We start from the raw sequence: 12,491 nt of genomic DNA on the forward strand, positions 1-12,491 counted from the left end.
GGATTAAAATGAGTAACCCTAGGCAAATATTCAATCAATTATTGACGATTTTTAGATGAAGAATATTTTCAAGATTATAGAATATTTATGAAATGCATTTTTTTTAACCACATAATTAAAAAATATATTATACACACACACACACCTAGACATTACATCAAATTGATAATATTTTACTTAATCATGTAATATCAAACATGATCAAATACATTCAATTATGTAATTTTAAACATGATCATGATTGTGATTATTGTTCAATTAGTATTATTTTAACTCTTCCTATCTGTTAAATTTCAATTGCTCAACACTTCTTTCAAATCGGCTGAATTGATACGAAATGGACTGAACGACATATAAATAAAATCCGAAGCAAAACTGTCATCACTTTCTGACAACATGGTAAGAATTATCACCTCAATATCTCCCACTTTCTCTCAATTCCAGTCGATGTAGTTTTGATACAATCCATTACGGAGAAATAAAAGAATATGAAAGGTAGAATTCCTTTCGTCGACGCCCCCTCCAGGAAGCGGCCAAAGTGACAAGCATTTTACACCTTTGTCGGCAATCTTTGCAAATTTGAAACACATGAGCATGAAATAGAGATGTTCCATGGGAATATACATGGGGAAAGTATAGGGTTGGTTTAGATAAGACACGTTTGACCAACTGGTGTCAGAAGTACAGTTTGTGGATGATGCCTTCAAGTTGAAGTACAAAACCACTCACATATTAAAAACGAAATTAAAGGGTTACACTTTGTTTTGATGTAACTATAATACCAGATATGATGATTCTTTTAAAGCTATTCGAAAAAAATTAAAATCGCAGCCGTTTGTCCACAAATGAATGCTGGAAGACAAATACAAGCAGTGTGAACAATTCGTAAAAATATTTCGCTCTTAGCTACGATGACCCATTTTTCCATTCCGAACCTGCTTTCAATAACTCAAATCAATTCACTTGTATCAACTTTGTTATATCAGCTGAATTGTATCACTGAAAAGTAAGGTTGCACATGTGATATTCCCTTATTGCAATCGAAACTGAAATACATAATAGAAAGTTTATGAATATTAGTATGTGTAATTTCTTTTGTCAATGTCTTCTCTATGAAACATTATTTGTCAAGCATTTTACACCTTATTACGGACACAGAATACAATCTTAAGTTTTACTAACGGTTTACGCACAGTTAAAAATATTTCTGAATACTCGGTAATATCAATATGTATGAATAAATAAAAAACAGAGATTGATCTTAATCTTGAAAACATTATTTAGCATTTTCCGTTCTTATGATTAATAGTTTAGACCACTTGCAAATTTATAGCTGAATGTTAAAAAAAAATACCGTAATACTAAAAAAAAATATTTTTACATCTAAAGACGAAGTATTTGATAATTATATTACCTTATACTGGCATATTTCACTCTGAGAAGACTAGAGAATGTTCGGTCTTCCATGTGCTGTAATCACTGATAAAAAAAATGTAACAATATTTGGCAGTCATGCTGCTAGTTATGATATCACCATTATTGTGACCACGTGATTCAATTCTTGATCACGTGGACGTTGCAAGGTGAATAGACGCCATCTCAGATCATAACCTAAGCGCGTACAGTTAACAAAATCTGTTTGGGTTATCATTTTGTTCATCACTAGTTTAAATTATAATTCATGCTTAGCTTCCATTTATTTATCGGCTTTCGATAATTCAAGCTTGGCAAATCATTGCTTTTATCTCGCACTGATAATGTGTTATGTACTTGAAAAAACTGCGAAATAATTTTGTGCAGACACATTATATGAGTATAATGTGTACAGACGTTACATAGGTTTGGATAGAGTCGTGTTCATGGGTTTATTGGCGTATACTCGATGCTGGATTAGATATGAGTATATTGCCAACTATTAAAGAACAAAAATCAGAAAATTGACCGAATTTGTATTATTAAAAGAAAAAGAATAATATATAAATGACTATTCTTACATATACTCTGAGAGGTAACTATCAGTATTACATGTGATCAATTACTTTATTATTTTGTTTGTGTGTAGAATCTAGAATGTTTTGGAGAGGGAAGTTCACTCTTTTTGTTTTGCTACTTGGTAACATGATTATTGCTATATTGAGTAATGCATTGGTGTTTTATAATTACAGCATGATTATATTACAAGTCTACTGCTGAGAAGGTTGCATGATGGGTAATGAACCGTGCCAAATAGGGGTAGTTAAGGACTTGATGTGGGGCTATGAATTACGGATGCTGGTTCGTATGCCCTTTAACACATTTATAAGATATTCTCAAAGCACTTTTTTTTCTTTTCATCCTCATTATTGCTTTATTAAATTCTTCACTCTGTTTCAATAGCATTTGTTTTATCTTCTCGTTCTCCTCTCTGAATATGTTATGCATTTGGAGGAATAGAGATGGAGAGAGAGAATATACGTGTGTGTGTGGGCGAGGGTGAATGTGTGTGTCTGTGATGGGAGGGGTTGATTACGAGAGAGAGGCACATTATATTTTATGCATTTTTTTATTGTTTCAGGTTATACTCATCTTAAACAGCACGATTACTTGCTGTATACCCTTTTTATTTCATACCCTATTTGCAGGTACTGTATAAGACAAGGCTAATAACAGAGAAACCCCGATCATCTGGAGAATTTATTAAAAAGAGATATACACAAACCTTTGAAGCTATAAGCGATGCCAAGTCAGTCATAAGTTTTCTTTTTTCACTGAGGCATGACTGAGTTTCCGAATCGGATTTATGGGGGAAAATGTAGCTGGGAACGACAAACTACTTTCCTGTGTTAGTTCAAGAGGGAGAAGTAATCATAACTCAGAGGGATTCTTTGTTAAAGGCAATGTAGACGTTTTCTTTAAACCAGTCTCACTTCGTTTAGTTACCACGATTATGCCGTGGTTGTAGCCATAATTATCTTACTTTCCAATTTGCAAATTATCACCATTGAACAAGGATAAAACAGACATAATAATTACATCGGCTTGTAAATAGAATATAAACATTAACAATTTGAAACGCCGAATTGCTGTGCCTACTTTGATTTCATTTTTTCGTATTTCAATAAAAATAGTATATTATATTGGTAATTAGCATAAAAATGAATTTACAAACATGGAGTATTTGAATATACGTCTTTGTTAAAATTTTTATTTTTATATAGGTTTTATCAATGTTTTGAAATTACTGAATACACATTTTTTTCGTTCGCTATTTAATTAATCGCTAAATTGACATATTCAATTTTGGAATCATTCATTCTATAATCTGAAGTTTTTTAATCCCGGTTTTAGGAACCTATATTAGCATAAAATCATGTATCTAATTGGCATCCAGGTCTCTCATTTCAAACAATTTTCGCAAGAACAAATATCAGATATCCAAACATCTTGAATATACGAAGCACCATCAACTGATTTCACTCGCTAGCTTTACAAGTAAATCTGTCTAGTTTGGAGAAGTTTGTCATCCTTTAAAGTTTTGAGTAAACTATTGATGGCAGTGCAGTGAACCAGGAGGCTACTATCGGAAAAGCTGAGAGAATGAGTAATACTTGCAACACACGAATAGACATCATTGACTTTAACAATCATTCTAAACAGACCATGCACCTGACATGTATTCTATATCGACGTGACCGAAGAGAAAGGCAACATTGAGTGCAATGTATGGAATGACTTTGCATTTTATGATATTGAACGTTATTTTGAGATTTGTGGACAAAATCAGGTGTCAGATATTAAAAATATACATTTTACACTCAATGTTTGTACTGGGTCTTAAATTCGAATATTTTGTTAAAATTGTTCAGTATAAATACAACCTATCAAATAAATATTACATAGTTACCTTTGCCTTTTACGGGTATATATTTCATTGTTACCACAACCAGTTTTACCTTTATTAATCATTTAACCATGAGAATCATTATATTACTATGTCCAAAGTTATTTCGAGCATTCCTCAAACATTTTCAGGGGATACAGTATAGTATCAGGTATATTTGTCTACCTTTTGCAATAATACAGCGTTAAGTTTGTAATATTTTACATAAATTCTCTTTACATTGTTTTAGTTTATTACTATATTATAAGGACATGTATATGCTAAATCCATAGTTTCGAACAAATTTGGCGCATACGTGTTCTTATAATGTAGTAAAGTAGAACTATGTAAAAAGAAGTTTTGAGTATCACAAACTTTATCGCTGTATTATTGCAAATGAATCAGGTGAAATTACCATTTCACAAGAAGGTATATTAGGATCGGCGTTCGAAGAAGAATATTAGTAGGCCCTAGATCTTTTTTCTCTTTTTGAATGAAACCAATTTTTTGGCTATGGAATAGGCTTTACATTTCAGGAGATACGTTTCTTCACTTCAGCTTTGAGAAATCTGTTCGAATTGTCTGGTTTAAAGATTTGAATGATAGATTACACTCAGGTAGGTCACATTATTGAACCTTTATCAAAACTTCAGACTGGATTAAGAAAAAGAATACTAAGAATCTCAAAAATCTATTCACAAAAGAGAAAAAAAACATCCCCTCAAAATCGTATATATATAGTCTTTTTGTAGATTAATGTGCACACTTCCCTATTCATTTTGAATGAAATTATGATGTTGGTAGCATTTTCGACAAAAACTCCATTTGCTTTACTAACTTTTTGGTACCATTTTGTCACAGCTCAGCAAGGGAAATTCCTGAACATCAATCGTAAAGACTTAATTTGCACCACGCCGTTATAAATCGTCGGAAACGGGATAAGTTTTGAGAAGATGGTCACGGACGTGATTTCAACATACACAAACAGCCAACCCAGCTGTTACAATTTTCCACGATAAATCTCTTTTGGTGTATTATCTTTAACTTTGTTTGGATCTTACCTGAAGCTTTCTCTCACTTTCCCTTCTTCGTAATTACCCATCTCACACCGAGAATGGGATGCAGTTTATAGGCTGTTTTCTTGTTACCATGCAAAAAAGAAAGATGGATGGACACTTAAAAATCTGAGAGAATGCCGCTTCTATTTGTGCGAGATGCTAATCGCTTTTGTAGGTGAGTATTCTCATGGTTCTTTTTATTTCGAGGTGTACTTTGGAAGGTGAACACTGTCATGGCAACGGAATTTATCAAAGATGAGTGAGAAGTGATTGTAGGCTCGCCTGTTTATTGCTTTAAATCGGATGGACATTCTCGACGATGTCATGTTTGCACGCAGTGTCATCACGCCTTCGTCGTCTGCTGAAATATAGAAAGAAAGAAGAAAATAATCCTCCTCCCTCACCAAAAAATTTGTGACATCCCCCGGTCAAAGGCCAAAGCCATCAATATTTTGCCTGTGTCGCTTGTTTGGTTAAGTTGTGCCATTGTTTTCCGAGCCACCCCGTAAATATTTGTTAATCTTTCACAAACTTATAAATAATCCCAGGGGATGCGGAGATCGCAGTTTTTAGCCAATGACACGACGTGCACGTTCAGGTTCACGATTTATCGATTTCAAACATCCAACTTGACAATTCTATTTTCACGATGGGAGCTGACAAGAGAGAACTTTTGCCCAACTTCTTCCTCTCTCATCTTTGGGTGATTTACGGTGATCCTCGTCGCGCATTTGTAAAATTTAAAAGAGAAAAGGCTTTCGCGTCTTTCTCTCCTTCCTTCCTTCCTCGTCAGATGCATTTGGACTTGTACGTGATGAAAGTTATAAAACTAGCTAAATAAACACGGATTCTCAGGTGTGGGGGAAGTAAATCACTGGCAAAGACACCGCTCCACATATTTCCTCGAGGTTGAGACTTATCTCGGGTTTTTAACATTATTTATATGAAGCTTGCACCGAAGGGCTTGATAGAGCCTTACACGCTCTCCTTCCAAGCTCCGTTCTCTTGAAATTAAACAGATCGCATATGTGAAGGAAAACACTCAAATCCCGACGTCAATCAACATTTGTACTGAATATAGACATTTACCAATATGACATATGCCTTTCAAAAGAAAGCTCATGATGGATATATGCCTGTATATTTGCTTTACGATAGTTGGCTTCTTTTTAATGCGCTTTTCAGATGAATGACAGAAAAATCGATGAACAGAAATGATATGAAATTTGATATTTTATAAGACCATCTTTTAACACAATTTGACCCGAAATGTATATCTTGTTTTTTTTTATTTGTATGACTATTGTTTATTGTCAATACTTTTTTTGTTTTATAGAAAGTGATTTGAGCCAATCATGTTATCATTAAACGAACGAGATTATTCCTGTTCTGAGACAGTTATGGCAGTTCCATTATGACTTTATGTTACGAACATTAATATATTACAGCAAGTTAGCATTATATAGAATAAATCGTCAGTGCATCACATTATCTGTGAAGTAAAAAGCAAACAAGGAAAAAATTAGCATAATAATTGAAGAAAGAACCCCTAATCCTTTTTTGATGCATCGCATTTACAGAGTCGCAATTGCTCAACAGAGGGCGCTCCCAATAAATAACATTTTTAACACGTTTGCTAGTTGCCCCGCAGAATATAGCAAGGTAGTCTGTACTCTCATTTGAAATAAGACACATTTTAGACAAAGATTCTTTCTTGCCATGCAAAGCAAATGCTTCGTTATTACTTCTGAAATATATAAATGAACAAGGCTTGACTACTTGATTATCAATTTAAGAAAAACAAATGTTGTTTGTAATATTTGTATCAACTGGCTATAAGATGTCTGCTACAACTAAAATTGAAGGGTTTTTTTTTCGACCGGTGAGTACGAGAAAAACAAAAATAATTATGTTTTGCCCCTCAGCGCAACGTCATTTAAATTTGTTGATATTTAATTGGTGCGTGTTCAGCTCAAATAATTCACACATTAACCCCAGTAAGGCAGTATGCTTTCTGTGGTCTTGTCCCGGGTCTTGTTTATAGAGTCTCAAGAGCTTCTTGATCTTATTCCCCCGATTCAACCCTATTTCTTATTTTATCCAACCCCTCAAAAAAAGCCAATGTGCAATAGTACACCTGTACCCGTAACGTTAACGCGCAAATTACGTGTTAAACAAATCGCCTTTCGGTGTCAATAACACTCGTTAAATCGGAGAGTTATTTGTGATGAATAAAAAGGGTCATAAAGCATTTTGTCCCTCTACAGAATGATAGGTTAATGAGGTGATGATATGAGGAAGCAATAGGCTTGACTTTAGGCCACAAGCTCGTTCAAGCTACAATGGGGGATCGCGTATAAACAACACCATCCTTCTCATATATCATCTTGCCAACCTCTTGACTCCGAACTGGCCATCTCGGCTTACCCGAGCCACCTTTGGTAGAGTGACGCGAAAATCTTTTAGTATTCTCCTCCATGATCGAGCTGACCGTTGGTGGTGATCGAAAACACGATGAGGTTTGGTGGTGACAAATTTGGCGGACTGACCACTGGGTTGTCTTTTGACAGACACGTACTAACGATGCTTTGATCTTTCTGGTCATGCCCTCTAACGTGTTCAAGTAATGGCCAAGGATACTTTGCAATCAGATCACATTGCCAAAAAGAAACTATATTTCATTCTGGTGGACAGCCCCTTACCATGCTTACATCCCCATGAGCTAATTTGGTCAATTTATTTCTCTGAGATGTTTGAAATCAATTTTCAAATGGTGATCCCAAAATCAAGATACCAAGTTAAAACCTTTACAATCACATTATACACATTTTGTGTTAGAAGCTTATTATTCAATTTTCATAAAAATTACTGTATATTTTAAATATTTCTACGAATATTTTGTACGAATGGTGTTTTCAGATGTAATCATTATTAAATGTAAATCCTTATGCGTAGGTCGATGTGTTGATACAGTTTTGTAATCTGTCTCTATCAAAGGCAGCGTCGTAACGCTATGAATATGTTTATGTTGTAGTTCAAGTTCCTGCATATCGGCTTGTAATAAACCTGGAATTGTAGGAATGAAAAATCGAGCAGTGTGAACATATATTGTGGTCATCACGACTCATTCAGATCACAATCTTCTCTTTCTGCACCAGTTCAGGCCCGAGGAGTCCAGGGATTTGCACGGACTTTCCATGAACTTAAAGCACAAGGACGGAGTCCCCTAGTGACCACCACCGTGTCCAGAATGTCCGCATAACTTGGCCTGGATGTCCGAGTCATTAGTCTAATCATTTACCTTGTCCCCCTCCCAGGTCCCCTCCCGTTGCCATGGCCAGGGGGAAGGTGGACCTACCCACACCCGGTCTCGGTGGTCCGGCGATCATGTCTCGTTTACTGACCATTATCCAAGGTAACCAATACTGACTACACCTGATAAAAAAAGAGAGAAAATAAAAATGGTGACCACTTGTCGTTAGGCTTTTGTTTCAAGATCCCTCTCGGATTAATGCTAATGATAACACAAGTGTAAGCGATGAGCTGTTTGGAGTGAATTATCGGCAAGTCCTTGCTGGGGGCGCTACGGGCGAGACCGCGGCGTCATGTATCTAGAACAATGGGCGATCGAACATTCTTGCTGTCATTCTTCTGTCAGTCAACCAAGCAGAGAAATGTATCAGGTTTACTGCAGAGCTTGCTTCGCTGGTTCAGCAGGAATTCCTCTCCAAAAACAGGAAACAAGAACACAAAGAAAGATAGAGAAAAATCGACGGAAGATATAGGACCAAAAAAAATAGAAGAAGAGGGGCACACTTTTTCACTTGAAGGAGGCCGATCGGTTTCAGGCTATTCATACAATATGCATCAATTTAAACACTTTAGTAAATGATATCAGCACAACATCCATCAACTAGCGAGTATACAAAATACCAAGTGCATTTGCTATAGATGGTTGTAGTACTGTATAGTCATTCTTAGAATTTTGTGGATTAAGTTTGAATTATTTTGTGTAATTTCAATAAATTTGTCACTTTTCATCTTTTTCTTTTTTTATCGGATTTAGTAAGATCATAAATAATGAACAAAAAATGTTTACTACTCTTTAAATTGCAATAATTGATATTTATATTTGGGTACACGCCCAATCCAAATCCCAATATTGATCGAGCGAAGAGAACATCAATCATGTTTTCATGCATTGACTCTGCGAAATTAAAAAGGTCCTTGGAACATATTGACTTCTCCCCAACCACCCTCACCCCCTCTCGATCTTCTCAATATCCTGAAGAATCTTCATGGAAATAAACCTCGAAGGAATATGGTATTTCAATGACATATATCTTTGATAAAGAAGTCTTAGTGTTTAACAAATGAAAGAGTTAGTTGAAAGTCAAGATCAAGTACGGAAAGGAAGAACATGCCTGAGGTGTTACGGAAATCTAAGTCAGGTCTAAGGCGTGAAAAGAGTCTATCCGTTTGTTATTTGTTTTTAAATGAAGGAAATCAAATATTTCATCACCCTTGGCTCATTTCAAAGGTACTGACTGAAGGTATTAGAAGGAAAGTTGAATGCAGTCAGACACAAATGAGGTTGTTAATAGAACTTTTCCAAAAATGGACCGGAAGACTAGACCAAAACCAATTAAAAATAAAATTATTAAAGTAAGTTTCAAAGTGGTATTACTAATCTACAATGATTTAAGACAACCTGGTCTATCAGACTTTCTCATTATTCATTATCATTCTGAAAAGAAAAAAATATCAGCCTATTCTATACAGAACAACTTTATTTTTCAATGATTTTGAAGCCGGCACCTCGTCAGACATGGTACTGTAAGGATGGCTGAGGCTCATCAAATAAATATGTCTTTATAGATGTCCATCAAATTGAAATATTTATTAAGCGGATAATTCGGGTAATCAGCTATAGACACTTTGACACTGTTTGATATTTATATTGGACCTAATGTGATAGGGAACGGATGTAACTATTATTCTACCATACTCCGGGTTAAACATCCGAACCGATGATGATGATCTTGATATTTACTCAGGTGTCAGATCTTGAAGAACCAACATCATACTTTATCGTTCAAACATAGCGTAAGCCGGTCGACCCTTCTTTCCTTGAGAAAAGTTACATGTGCCAATCGTGGAAAAAAAATCGCACTTTATGAAAAACATTGTGCTATTCATATTTTAATATTAATTCAATGATAGCGATTGATTAGTTTAAATTGTACGAAAAGCACCATGGAGACTTTTAAGTAATCTACCATGTCTTTCGGATTCATATATAGGCATATATTTAAGATTAAATTCTTTCTCTCATTCCACAATCTCGCGATATAATTTTTTTTTCAAAGCTAACTACCTTCATCGTCTTTGGGAACTCATCAGCCTAGCCAAATCTTTGCCAACATGAGCAAAGCCATGCGAGAAACACAACACCCTAACAGCGTGTTGACTAATTAATGAGATTGGAAGTGGAAATCTTATCATTCGTTCAAGGGAACTATCGGGAAAAATCCTGCGCCGGTTCTACTCAAAGTTTCAGTCTTCGACGATGAGAGGACGTGACTTGAGGGTTATACAAGTCTTGGAGTAAATCTTTATGTTCATCTTATTTTCTTTTTAACTTAAGTTTTCATGATGCTGACATCGCCGCTCCGCCCCATCCTTCTCTCTCTCTTTCTTTCTTTCTCTTTTTCTTCAATTCTATTCCAGAATCTGTTTCTGTTTGTCATTAGCCTATTTGATCTTTTTTTTCTTCAAACTTAACTTGCCAACAGGGATTGGGGATTATGTTAATTGCATCCAGGTTTTAGAAGAAAATTGAAACAGGTTTCCAAGAAAAACATCAACTTTGATATCAAGATTTCTTCTTATTTGTACATGTATAATTGTCAGTAAAGCGAGAAATGTCAGTGACAAATAAACAAGCAGAGAAGAAGACAAAAAATATCGCGTGATTCTTAGTGAGTAGAACGTTCCCACGTATAGTGTAGTGTGTCATTTGACAGGGTCTGTCGTCTGGTGTTTCAACCCCTTTTTATTTTTTGGCGTCTCTTCGTCATCGGTTTCCCGCATTTTTCCCTTGCTCAAACGCCTCCCCGCTTTTAAGCCTACCGGAAAATTGCCTTATCGCCAAAAGGTCCGGCTGTTAAATCCTCCCAAATGCTTGCTCACCGAGTGCGCTGTGGATTGAATACAAAACCTGCCACAAACCATGTCAGTAATAATTTCATCTGAGTAATACATCTACAAAGCAACATTGATTAATGAATTAGCCAAGTATGAATTATCTTTCTTCCACTATACTTTTGCAAATATTCCATAAAATTTACATTTCAGCTGCGTTTTTTTTTCACGCTGATGTACTCAGGTATACGTACAAATTGTAAGGCCTTGGCGGAAGTTATTATTGTATTTCTTTGCAGGGAACTTAAGATATAGTGATACAGCAAAAAATTTAGAGACAGGGGATGATCCCGGTAAGGTTTTGAAATTCTGTAAGTTTTGGGGAAGCCTTGTCATGGGAAGTATGGCTTTACTCCGAAGATTTCTGATTTTCAAACGCTTACTTATTATACCTCCGTTTTGGGATTATTTCTCCCTGCATTTGGTGCAATTTTGATAAATCCTGCCATGAATTATAAAAGTATTTTGTAAACAAGGATTATTGCAGGCCTATTCGTCAAACATCTACAGCGTTTCAGTTTGCTTTGTAATACGCGATGCCAAAATAAGCCATTTTGTTAAGCAAGCAGATTATTAGATTACCATTTTATAATACGAAACTAATCCTTATCAAATTATTTTTTACATTTGCATTTTAATATGCCACAAATTAATATTCTCTTTGATTGTGTTCATCCTAATACAAATATAGTGTCAATTTTCTTGCAGTTCTGAATGGATCGAGAAGACTCTATGATTGAACAATTCGTTAGTGATCTTACTTTGTTAGTGATTTTATAATCCAAGAATACACAATCAGAAATACGCACTTCCAAAGTAATATTAAATCAGATTTTTTTAAACAATACTACATAATTCATTCTGCCTAATATAAGAAGGCTCCAATCTCACCATTAACAAGGTGGTAAAAACACTACCATTTAAAACCATACGTACTTACTTTATTCTCAAGTTTTAATTTGATTAGATTTCAATGAAGAGGAAAAACAGAGATTCGGAAAAAAAAAGATATATACAAACATATCAAAAGCACACACAAAATACGACTAAGCTCACTCTCTCACTCTGCATGCTCAGACAGTCAACATAGTGTCCTTAATATCTGCCGATAGAGGGCTCTCCATCAATTTCTCCTCCCTATTTCGTTTGAACCGTTCGCCCACTCTTCCACCATTTCACAATTAAAAATACAGTGATATGAATTATGGGATACCTGGATGAAAATGCATGTTTATATTAGTAAAAATTATTTTTCACTTACAACCCTACTGTATTGAATGCCTGTATATGGAGCAAGTTGAAACAGATGGAACTTGGTATAACTGAGATGCTGTTATTTATCCCCATCAGCCCATTCAAGTTAGTCTGTA

Source organism: Lytechinus variegatus, chromosome 7 (assembly GCF_018143015.1).
Source record: "Lytechinus variegatus isolate NC3 chromosome 7, Lvar_3.0, whole genome shotgun sequence".
Classification (NCBI taxonomy): domain Eukaryota; kingdom Metazoa; phylum Echinodermata; class Echinoidea; order Temnopleuroida; family Toxopneustidae; genus Lytechinus; species Lytechinus variegatus.